This window comes from Mus pahari, chromosome 5 (genome assembly GCF_900095145.1).
Source record: "Mus pahari chromosome 5, PAHARI_EIJ_v1.1, whole genome shotgun sequence".
Classification (NCBI taxonomy): domain Eukaryota; kingdom Metazoa; phylum Chordata; class Mammalia; order Rodentia; family Muridae; genus Mus; species Mus pahari.
In genome coordinates, this window is record NC_034594.1 from 6,428,258 (window position 1) to 6,441,190 (window position 12,933).

Here is a 12,933-nt window from a genome sequence, read left to right on the forward strand (position 1 = left end):
CTCAGAAAGTTGTATCGCAGCTAGTTCTCTTGTGTCCTATTTTTGGTAACCTCATAGTCAAGAACTCTTAAAACATTCTTCACTTGTTTCAAGACTGGAGAAGCAATGCAATAAAATTCTGTCTGAATGTCATGCACTTGAGGTTTAGTGACACCAAGCATATCCCACCAATTTACTGCCTTGTGAAGCATGAAGTTCCTTTGACGTTGGACCTTCTGGTTACATTTTGTCTTCCCCAGTGATAGATAAATGGCTCTACTGTGCTTCTCCTGCTACAGACAGGCAGATGGCTAGTAATCAGCTTAGTGTGCAGATTTATATTAAAATATGACTGACAGAAAGATTCCCCTGCCTTCTGCTGGAAAAATCGTTAACTGATTACCACCAGGATTGAGTATGTTTTCAAAATTCTTTTCCTGTGCAAACTGAACCAGCATCCCTAAAGAATCCACTTCTGTCTTCCACAGCCCGAACACTGTTTTGCCTTGGTGATTAGAAAACAATGTTTTCCCAGAGATAAAAATGTGGCCAAGAGTCTATCTAAATCAACTTGAGTCACCTCTTCCTCTCTCCAAGTCTAAAGAGTTTCGGCAAATAAAATGTCCCAACTTTCCAGCTGCCTATCAGACTGATCAATACTTGTCTTAGTTACTGTTCTATTGCTGAGACAAGACACCAAGGCCAAATCAAACTTTTAGAGAGCCATCATGGCAAGAAGCGTGGTGGCAGGCTGGGAGGCATAGTGCCAGTGGAGTAGCCAGAAGCCTATGACAGCCATTCTTATTCAAACTATCAACGTATTGATGAGAAAAAAAATGAAAGGACAATTAGAAGAGATGAGGGTTGTAAGCCTTGTCTTTCATAAAAATAAAGTGTTGCTTCTTAAATCATTGGCATGTGAATAGCATAGAGAAAATTATTTTGCCTCTTCCTATGTAACTTGAGAAGTAGGATGCATATGTCCATGTATGAAGAAGTCCGAGGTCAACATTTTCTTCTGAAAAATCATTTCTCCACCTTATTTTGCAAGATACTTTCTCTGATGGAACCGGAAGCTCATGAATTTGGCCAGACGTACTGATGAGAAAGCCTTTAGAGATCCTGTAGGCTCTGCCTTCTCAGCATGATGATTGCACGTGTGTCCCACCAGCCTCAGCTTCTTAACACGAGTACTGGGGATCTGAACTCAGATGCTTATGTGTGTGTGGGTTCTGTAACCACTTCACTCTTGAATTCTCTACCTTATTCCATGCTTGGGACCTTTTACTAGCCACTTGCTATCAGCCTTTATTATATATGACCTTATGTTTGTCTGACTCTTAGGTAAAACTATTGGACTATATTGCAGAATCTTGCAAAAGTTAAACCTCCACCAACCCTGAAGCTAAGATGTGGTAACATCTGAATCGCACAGAAGAGATCTGTTCTAACTAGATAAAGACATCATCGAAACCCCACAGAAATGATTTACCTGCCTTACTAATTCCCTCTAGCTGACGACTTTACTTGTACTTTGTAGAAACAATGATCTTTGGAGACTATAGAAGGTCATGTAATGTTGGAACATGCCATTCATAAGAACTCAAAGCCTTAATTTTGAGCCAGGGTCAATCATATTTGTCTTAGAATATACTCCTTTTATCTCCTTTAAAGGAAAGTGGTTATTTTACCCATATAAAGTGACACCCATATAAAGTCACATCAACCATGCATATAGTATCCTGGCATATTTCTTCTCCTTATTACATCTAAGGGGAGGGAATTATGTAGTGTGTGAACACTGAGGGGTGGAACCTCAGGGGAATCTTAAACTTTCACTGGACAAGCTTTTCCAGGTTTTTCTGTTTCTTCCTATATCTTATAGGATGGGGTAACACTGATTGATAACTGTGTACCCTAACCATGGAGACCCTCCCACAGCCTTGTGAACCTAAGACCAGGAATGGTTTGACTTTTTGTGTTTTGAGAAACAGGTTATTTCAAAGAACTACCCTTCTCCACAGGACAGGTTCAAGGACACTTCCATTGTTTACTTCTGAGAAGCCAAAGCCTCCAAAAGTCCCTATTCTTTGTCTCACATGATTAAACTAAATTGCTTTATTCTGAACCATCACCTGGAGAATACGGTCCATTAATCAGACTCGATTATGCTTTAGTTAAACTTTATCCTTATCTAATCCATGAACTTTGGTCTACCTCAATCTGAGTCAACGTACATTTCCTCCTGGGAGAGCCCTCCTAAGTAAAGGGTGGCTGATCTCTGGGCAAAACACTCTTTGACCAATTGTTTCATCCTGCCTCTTCTGACCCTCATTCCCTCACTGGCTTTCCTTGCCTGGGGGTTTGCATAGCCACGTCTATTCTTCCTGTAAAAGACAACTCTGCTATTCATGATGCCAGAGCTCCCACTTTCTTCTGAGCACCTCTCTTCTTTAATCCTCTCTTTTAAAAATCTATATTAAAATGCTTTTTAATAATAATAATAATGATAATAAACTCTGTTTCAAAACAAAGGAAAAGAACATCCTTTCTGTCTAATGAGATGCCCCAGGTATGTTATTTAGTGATATCAGCCTTCTCCAACTTTTAACAGCACGAATCCTTTCCAGTAAAGTCTTTCTTTACCTAAGTCCAAATCTGTTCTCTCTTTGACACATCTATGCCCTTCAAGGCAGCATTCTCTTCACTTATCATGAATAATTTCTTAAATCATTGCTCTGAGCGCAGGACAATTATTCCTGTGTCCCAGGCTGCTGTGCGACGAGACAATGACTTAAGTGAGTCATGTAGAAATCTCTGCACAGCCATAGTCCCTTTCCTTGGAAGAACTAATTAAAATTATTCCTCTCAGACACTGCTGGATTCAATCTAGTTAGTTGGAATTAATACCGGGCTAAAATTAGGATAAGTTAAATTTTTATTTTATTTTATTTATTTGGTGGTTGTTTTATTTCTTTGGTATGGAGACTGAACCCAGGGTCTTACACACTCTAGCTGTCTTAGTTAGGGTTAGTATTGTTGTGCTGAAACATCATGACCAAAAGCAATTTGGAGAGGAAAGTAAGTTCCTGAATCATAGTCCATCGAGGGAAGCTAAGATAGTAAAATTAAACTGGGAACCGGAGGCAGGAACAGATACAGAAGCAATAGAGGGACACTACTTATTGGCTTGCTCTTTGTGGCTTTCTCAGCCTGCTTTCTTTCTTTCTTTTTTTTTATTTCTTTATTTACATTTCAAATGCTATCCCGGAAGTTCCCTATACGCCCCCCCCCCCCCCGCCCCTGCTCCCCTACCCACCCACTCCCACTACTTGGCCCAGGCCTTCCCTTGTGCTGGGTCATTTAAAGTTTGCAAGACCAAGGGGCCTCAATTCCCAGTGATGGCCGATTAGGCCATCTTCTGCTACATATGGAGCTAGAGACACAAGCTCAGGGGGTACTGGTTAGTTCATATTGTTGTTCCACCTATAGGGTTGCAGACCCCTTCAGCTACTTGGGTACTTTCTCTAGCTCCTCCATTGGGGACCCTGTGTTCCATCCAATAGCTGGCTGTGAGCATCCACTTCTGTGTTTGCCAGGCACTGGCATAGCCTCACAAGAGGCCGCAATATCAGGGTCCCTTCAGCAGAATCTTGCTGGCATGAGCATTAGTATCTAGGTTTGGTGGCTGATGATGGGATGGATTCCCGAATGGGGTAGTCTCTGGATAGTCCATCCTTTCATCTTAGCTCTAAATTTTGTCTCTGTACCTATATCCTTTCATGAGTATTTTGTTCCTTATTCTAAGGAGGAATGACGTATCCACATGATGGTCATCCTTCTTGGTTTTCTTCTGTTTTGCATAATGTATCTTGGGTATTCTAAGTCTCTGGTCTAATATCCGCTTATCAGTGAGTGCATATCTAGTGACTTCTTTTGTGATTGGGTTACCTCGCTAAGGATGATATCCTCCAGATACATCCATTTGCCCAAGAATTTCATAAATTCATTGTTTTTAATAGCTGAGTAGTACTCCATTGTGTAAATGTACCACAGTTTCTGTATCCATTCCTCTATTGAGGGACATCTGGGTTCTTTCCAGCTTCTGGCTATTATAAATAAAGCTGCTATGAACATAGTGGAGTATGTGTCCTTATTACCAGTTGGAAGATCTTCTGGGTATATGCCCAGAAGAGGTATTGCTGGATCCTCCGGTAGTACTATGTCCAGTTTTCTGAGGAATCGCGAGACTGATTTCCAGAGTGGTTGTACAAGCTTGCAATCCCACCAGCAATGGAGGAATGTTCCTCTTTCTCCACAACCTCGCCAGCATCTGCTGTCACCTGAATTTTTAATCTTAGCCATTCTGACTGGTGTGAGATGGAATCTCAGGGTTGTTTTGATTTGCATTTCCCTGATGACTAAGGATGTTGAACATTTTTTCAGGTGTTTCTCAGCCATTCGCTATCTCAGTTGAGAATTCTTTGTTTAGCTCTGTACCCCATTTTTTAATGGGATTATTTGAATTTCTGGAGTCCAGCTTCTTGAGCTCTTTGTATATTTTGGATATTAGTCCTCTATCAGATTTAGGATTGGTAAAAATCCTTTCCCAATCTGTTGGTGTCTCAGCTTGCTTTCTTAAAGAATCCAGAACCACAAGCCCAGGGATGGCACTACCTTTATCAATCACTAATTAAGATAATGCCTTATAGGTTTGCCTACAACCTGATCTTGTGGAGACATTTTGATAATTGAGGTTTCCTCCTCTCAGATGACTTTAATGTGTGTCATGTTGGCATGAAACAAGCCAGCCACCCACCAAAATAAGCTAGGATTTTCAGAGAAACAACCATTTAAACTTACTAAATCTTCATAGACAGGCAATAGAATAAAATTATTATTTAATTTTAAAATATTTAAAAGTAAGTGTGTGTGTGTGTGTGTGTGTGTGTGTGTGTGTGTGTTCTTACGCTCATATATGCACATGTGGGCGCCCCTGGAGGTCAGAAGAGGGACACAGATCCACTGGAGCAGGAGTTACTGGCCATTGGGAGCCACTAGGAACCAAATTCCAGTCCTCTGCTAGAGCAGTAAGTGCTTTTTACTACTATTTCGATACTAGGTCAAGATGAAAGATGTGCTTTGGATGTATACTAGGTCTCAGCTGAATAAAGCAAAACCCACGACTCTGTGAATTTTATGTGAAGTCTTAGGAGCTTGTTTAGAAGATGCTAATTATGCTCTGGCTTCATTTGGGATATTTTTAGATTTTTAATGAAAATAGATTTGAAATTACAGCTATGGTGTTTTGTACATTTTTTCATAAATCTAAACATTTTCTTTCCTCTATAATAAAGGCTCTCTGTCTGGCTGTTATTACATTATTTAATGATCAAATAAAACAAAACATAACAAAATCAAAATACAATAAAACAAAACACCATGTCTAGTTTATTGAGATATTATTGGCATAGAAACACATGTATATACATACTTCCTGTATATTTTTTGATCTTGGCAGTAAGTGTCCATATTGTATATATTATGCTCTATCACTTTCCCAGGAAAATTGCTTATTTATAATCTTTTAACACAAACTCCTATTATGATATCTAGAGATATTTTACTTTAGATTTTCTTTCAAGAATTTATATGTGCCTATGTGTTCACTAGCTCCTCAAAAACTCTGGCTCTATTTGTCAATTGCTCATCACTACAAGTTTACAGATCATGAACTTACCAAACTTACTTGCTTTGAGAAAGTAGAACAGTGAGCCCCTGAAATTCCAAAACTGCTCTGCTGCTCATGGATAAATTTCATAAAATGGTGTGGGAGAGGTAGGTGCCTGGACTAGAGAAGCTGCTCTGTTGCATGAATATAGGTCAGGACAAACCTAGAGAATAGCAACCTGCGACAAGAACACTTTGGACTTGATTGGATAGAGTATCTCATTTACCCAGAATATCAATATCAATGTTGTATTCAAAGCCCACGTGGTCAGTCCTTGAGATTCATATCTAGAACACACACACACACACACACACACATGTAGTGATAAAATATAACTCTGATAGCTCTAACTTTGTTTCTAAGCTAGGGCTTTCAGCCATTATGTTTCTTGCAGTGTGTAAAAATGCCCCTGCCTAATAAGAAAGGGGAATGAAGCCAGTAATCAGAAGAGTGGAGCTAGACATGCAATGATGCCTGGAGTTGTTCACAGGGATCGACGATTTCAGGTGAGTGTCAGGTTTCACACATCTCTCACCTTGTTGGGATTCAGCTCTTCAGCCCTTGCTTAGATTCTGAGAATCCATTTCTTTCTTGTGAGCTGGTCCTTAATTCATATTCTTCTGTCTGCCTTATCACAAAGCCAAAGAGCACTAGCAATCACAAAACCCATCTGGTCTTGACCACCTACTGTGGGTATAGCACATATCTTTGTGAGTTTATTGTTGATGTTGACAGCATTGTATATTGAAACCAGGTCATTGGTACATGCTAGTCCAGAACTCTACTACTGGGCAACACTCCTATGTTCCATAATGTGATATTTGCATCATTCACATCTACATATCTATACTACATCTTTCTTTGACCTACCATCCTGTCTTAATTCTGGAAAGATATATTAATGAAAGATTCGTTCTTGATGACATACAGCATTCTCAAAGGAAGAGGTCAGGATGAATACAGTGGGGCAATGAGCATTATATATATTGTACTATGCATTTTTCCTCCTCTTGAAAAGGAAAAGGTGTTAATATTAAGCCCAATAAATGATGTTCAGATTTGAATTTCTAGATTTTACACTCAAGATACACACACATTTACATTTAGTATTTAATGTTACAGCTCTGCAATTTGCAGAGACAATAAACTGGAGTCTCATCAAACAGAATGAGTGGCACTGATATATTTTATTTTGTTACTAGGATTGTCCTCCCATCTGGAAAGAGAGCCTTGGTGTTAATTCAATAAGTGATTGGGTCCAGGGAGAGGGATAAGCCACATCTTCACATTTAGTCATAAGCTACCTCTCTTTCTGATGACAAAGAATCTCGTTGCAGGAAATTAACTACAGGAAAGTCTCCTGGTTTCTGTCAAAGAGGAAAGAAGGTAGATTAGAAGAAAGTCATGCAGATTAGCTGAAGTTAAAATGGCAACACAGTAACTGAGCGTTATAATGAGAAAACAATGACAAGGTAAATGAATGTAGAGTCTTTCGATCATATAGCCACGTGCAGTGTTTCCTGAAGCCAGAGCCTATGACTGTGATCCTCCGTTTGATTTCACTTACTCCTTCAGGTCTGTGAGCAAACACTGGACAAGGGGGAAGGTAAGGACTGGAGGGAAGGCAAGGCGACAGGCAGGGGAGGCCCAGCAGCAAGAGGGGGGGCTAGCTGGAAGCAAAGAATGATGAGCTCTGGTGCTCAGATGACTTTCTACCTTTCAATCAGCCTGTGCATGAATCCCAGAGAACGATGTCCTGTACTTTTAAGATGGAGCTTCCCACATCAGTTAACCTAATCAAGATGATGCCCTACAGGCTTTGCCCGCAATCTTCTAGGTGATTCTAGATTCTGACAAATCAATAATCAGTATAGCCACCACATACCTGAGGACCCATTCTGCAGAGATAGTGAAGTCAACTGACAGCTTTCAGTAGGCGAGTGGCATAGCCATCCTTCCTGTCGTTACAGGAGAGACTGATGCTAGAACAAATATCTCCATCAATCATGTCAGCATCATGTCAGCCATGTGCCTGACCATCACTCTAGCTTTTCTCTTTATATCGTGTATCTGTCTGCTCATTCTGCTTATGTGAAGATGCTCTGCTGGGGACTTCTGTCCTTAAACAGCTATTTTTGGTCCTCTGTTCCTAGCAAGATCCTTGAGCTCCTGGAAAAGCAAGCTGACTCTGGGGATACAAAAGAGACTGGATTTTAGCTTCTCGAGCACACAGGTATCTCTAGACAAAAACTGTCAATGGGGAAAACTTGATATTTTGACAGTGTCCTTATCCCACAACCTACAAAGAAAAAAGATATTCTCTCTGAAAAAAACAGTCTTTCTTGCTTTATCACCTTCAAACACTATTAAACGGACATATTTGAATGCCTTGGAGGCCTGTAAGTTGAGAGTGACTTGTGTGTGTGGGCTCCTTCTAGAGCCCCTGCACAGCAATTCAGCAATACTGTGAAATTCCCTAAGCTACAACTTATGAGTGGCGTAAGATGGTGTGATTTATAAGTCCTTTTGGCTTCTAATCTCCATGATATAATGTGTAATGCTTCATAAATGGCATTTTTACTAGCCTGTGTAATAAAATACACACTCATTTTGCTTGACAAGTATTTGTGTGGTAGATAAATGTTTCTGAATATATTGTAATTATTTATCATTATTTAACCTTGGTTGAGCTCTGGTAGTATTGCCGTTAAATAAGACATGGTCTCTGTGCTTTAAGAAACAGATACTATGTGATTCAAAAACTCAGATACTCATATATCCACATGGAAAATTTGGGGGCAGGCAGAAAGTAAGGGAAACTTGCAATTAGTACGTCTTTGGCATATATCTATCTATCTATATCTATATCTATATCTATATCTATATCTATATCTATATCTATATCTATATCTATATCTATATCTATATCTATATCTATATCTATATNTATCTATATCTATATCTATATCTATATCTATATCTATATCTATATCTATATCTATATCTATATCTATATCTATATCTATATCTATATCTATATCTATCTATATCTATCTATCCTTGTTCTGGCTTCTTTCTGGCACTTTTCTCTACAAATTCATATGCCTTTCCACTGGATTTCAGAACCTTACAAACATAAATTGGACATCTATATTTTCTGTGTTCTCTGTTGAAGCCCCAATCACTTGCATAACCCATTTCACAATGATTTTCTGTTGGATAAACAAAGTGTCTATAAATTTAGGTGGGTTGTAAGTGGATGATGCTTGCTATGCTGAGTCAAAGAAGTGATACAATATGGTCTGTGTTTTGGAAACTACTGCCTCTCTTTTCTATAGTCAAGTATAATTTCAGTTCACATATTTCCTTTGCACTAGGTAATACAGGCATCTCTGATTCAATTACACTTATAATGATACCCTGAAAACTCATCCTTCATCATGTTTTAGCTTACTTACTTAGAATGGAAAAACTGTCTTTAAACATCCCCTATTAAAATTGTTTATCAATATCTCCGAGGGCTGAGATTAATACCTAAGGGGGGGGTGCTGAGACAGGGGAGTGAGGTTTCCTTTTTCCAGTTTGCTCTATAGCAACATCTTCATATAGTGTTAGCAAGCACTTGAGAAACAGTAATTTTGAAAAGAAAACTTACCAATTAATCAACACAAAGCACATTCAAGTGTACAGAACTTGAAAAATAGCAGCTGTAGGCATTATTCTTTTTATGAATCCCCAGCTGTTTTGAGAGAGATAACAACCACAGATCAGGAAGAGGGTAGGAATTTGTTATTTCAAATTAAGATAAATCCATTATCGGTTTCTTGGACAAAACCTTCTTCACGGTGATATTCACGCACTGGAGTTTTGTGCTGTTAGTTTCTTGTTACAGTAACTTTGGATGAAAACCTTTGGTAGTGAAGACGAGACTTTGATAGACAGGAGCAGAGACCGTTCATCTTCACAAATGTTCTCATATCTTGAGGATATGAGCTTTTAATAGTAGCTCTGGTACTCAGAAGACAGGGATACAGTCCTGCTTACAGCCATAGCAGTGAGAACCAGAAACGTACAGTGATGAACATCAGATGTCTCCTTACAGAAGCATGGTTCCAACGTGATAACCAACTGCCGTAAGTAGCAAAGCTCTGATGTAATGTGGGCATGCCTCTTACCCAACAGCACAAAGCCAACTATTTCAATATGCATTGTTGATTCAACAGAAATATTAAAGTGTAGATGAAGTGCTCAGGTAAGAGGTTACAAAGACATCATAAACTACCATACAGGTGATGGTTTTTAATTGGTTTCTTTTTTCTTTTTTTATTAGACTTTTTTTCTTCATTCACACTTTAAATTTTATCCCTTTTCCTGGTTTCCCCTCTGAAAACCCTCTATCCCATCCCTCCCTCACTCTGTGGGATGCACTTCCTATGCATATGAGCAGGACAGAAATAGACAGTTCATATCTCCAGTCACACCCTAACTTTGTGTGTATTTGTTTGTTTTTTAAGACATGGTCTCCCAGGCACACTCAGCTCACTAGTTTTTCAGCTAGACTAGTTGGGGACAAGTGTCACTGTCCCCTGCTGTTCAGATGCTTGTTGAGAATCCCAACTCACTCTTTCATGCTTGTGCAGCAAGGAAGTTATGGAGGCTTGGGCTTGTTAAAGACCAAATAGAATGTTTAAGACTGTTTCCAGTGTCTTCATTTAGACGTCCTCCTGGTGTTCCACTTATCCCTGCCATAGTTTATAAGTACACACGTTCACCTTGAGTGAAAAGAAAAGAGATTTCAGATCTGATGCCTGACTGAACAAAAGAATGTCAACCCTTTCATTCATAGCGACACCTTTCAGCTCTCTCAGAAAATGATGGAAGTGTAATTTTAAGGTTTTAATGTTCCTTGGACAAGTTGTCCACTATAATAAAGCAAACCTCAGAGCTGTCTACTGATACAAGATAAAAATAAGGCAACGTGGTAGACAGCAATAGGAAACATATAAAACAAAATGCCTTTCCTTTGAAGTTTAGGGACCATTGGATAAAGAACAAAGCACTCAGTTTATGTAATTCTGACATGTATTCATGCTTCACTGCTCCTCAGTCTGTGTTCTTCTATGTAAGTTACCAAGTCATGAAGAGAGAGGATACCAAAGATAAGCAGAGGCCAAGCCTACTTGATTTGGTATTCTAAACTGAAGGTAAAAATTAACTCCAGATGATAGGCACTAAGGTGAAATTCTCTGCTTTAGGGGGAAAAGTCTTCTGTCACATTTTTACCCATTCTGGACTTTCTTGGAATATGCAACAAATGTTCTTCAACAATGCAGTAATAAGTTTTCAGAAACAAATGAGTAAGTTGAACTGGAGAAGTTTGATTTCCAGCAATCTTTTCTGTCCTGTATTTCCTTTTCAGTTGAATTTCTTTATCTTTCATTCCTAGAAATTAGCAAAAAGGTACATAAAACTGGGACCTGCAAAAAAGTACTTGAATAAATGAATAAATACAAGATCTGTAAAGCTGCAAATTAATGACTGAGGTTACGGAGTGGGCATTGGAGCCAAATTCTCATTGCTTTATAAACATCTTCTCCACGCAGTACCAGTAAGGGAAGGCCTCAGCACCACACAAGCTTTGTCTTATTTCTACAGAAAAACAAAGCATGCTTGCTTTAGTCTTGTTTTTATTAATCATCTGGTACCTGGAGGTCAGATCTTCTATTTTTTTAAAAATGCTTTGTCTTGTACCTAGTCCCCAAAAGACTGTCAATTAACCACAATTATCTTGTCTCTAACCGCAGGCATACATGAAACATCCCATCTCCAACTCTTCTCCTCCCCTGGAATGATCCAGGATCCTGGCAAAAGCTTACCTTTGGGGCTTTACTTGAAGAACTTTGCTGGTGAGAACATTGCCTTGGGTTCATTCAGTTTGACCAACCTGACAGCTTCTTCCCTGTGACATTTACCCATGACATACACATTTCTGTTCATACTGCATGCTACCCCTTTCAACAAGCCCTATGTAAGGTCACTGACATGTAGTAAGCCACAAGTATTTACAACTTACAGTTCACTAAACTTTGACAGACAGCATGAGAGTGAGACCATGGCCATAGTAAAGTGATAGAGTATATCCATTATCCCTAAATTGCTTGTTGATCTCCAGGCTGATTTTTACCAGGGTACTAGATCATTCCTGAAAAAGAATTGACAGAAAAGATGGAACTCAGTTTTCTCCATCTTCTTCAGCCTAGTCTGTTCCAGGGGTGTCCTTACAAGGTACATGAGAAAATTTATTATTACAATTGAAAATCACTTTATGACTTCTGTACAATGCTGCAGAGAACTGCTTTTGTTTCTCACACCAGAAGCAGCTAGCTACCGGTATCCATTCCTTTGTGCTTCCTTTAGTAAAGGCTCCCTGTAGTTTTTGCTGAACAGAAGTACGCTCTTCCTACGGACAACCTCATTTCCCAATTTCCTTTGCAGTTAGATGTGATATGGCCCTGCTCAGTAGGGTGTGTGCAGAAGTCTCACTACAACAGCCTGTGGATGAAGAAAGGGAAAGTGGATGCGTGTCATTTTAGCTTCTGACTGACTGCAATGGAGCTCTTATGGCCCTGTGAAACCATGAGAGAGAAACTGAGTAAGGCAGAAGGAGAGACAAAAATGAGAATGGATCTCTGAAAGTCTTAATGGAAGTACAGAAACCTGTTACTAAAGACTTCTGGCATTTTGTTATTGAATCCCATACTATAATCTAATTCTATTTTCTCATCATCATTTACCTACTCATTGTACTCTATTCATTGTAATTAGAACACTTTTCCTATGGCCTGAATATTTGTGGCTACCTGGTAATTCAGATGGTGAACTCTAACTCCAGTGTGGAAGTATTAAGAAATGGGGTTTGGGGAAGGGATGGGGTCACAAGGTCTCTCCCTTCATGACTGGAATAAGCATCCAGTGATGGAAGACTAAGAATCTTGACCATTTCTTTAACCACGTGATAGACATTAACCACACGTAATGTACTGGCTAGCTTTGTGTCAACTTGACACAGCTGGAGTTATCACAGAGAAAGGAGCTTTAGTTGGGGAAATGCCCCCCTGAGATCCAGCTGTGGGGCATTTCCTCAATTAGTGATCAAGGGGGAGAGGCCCCTTGTGGGTGGGACCATCTCTGGGCTGGTAGTCTTGGATTCTATAAGAAAGCAG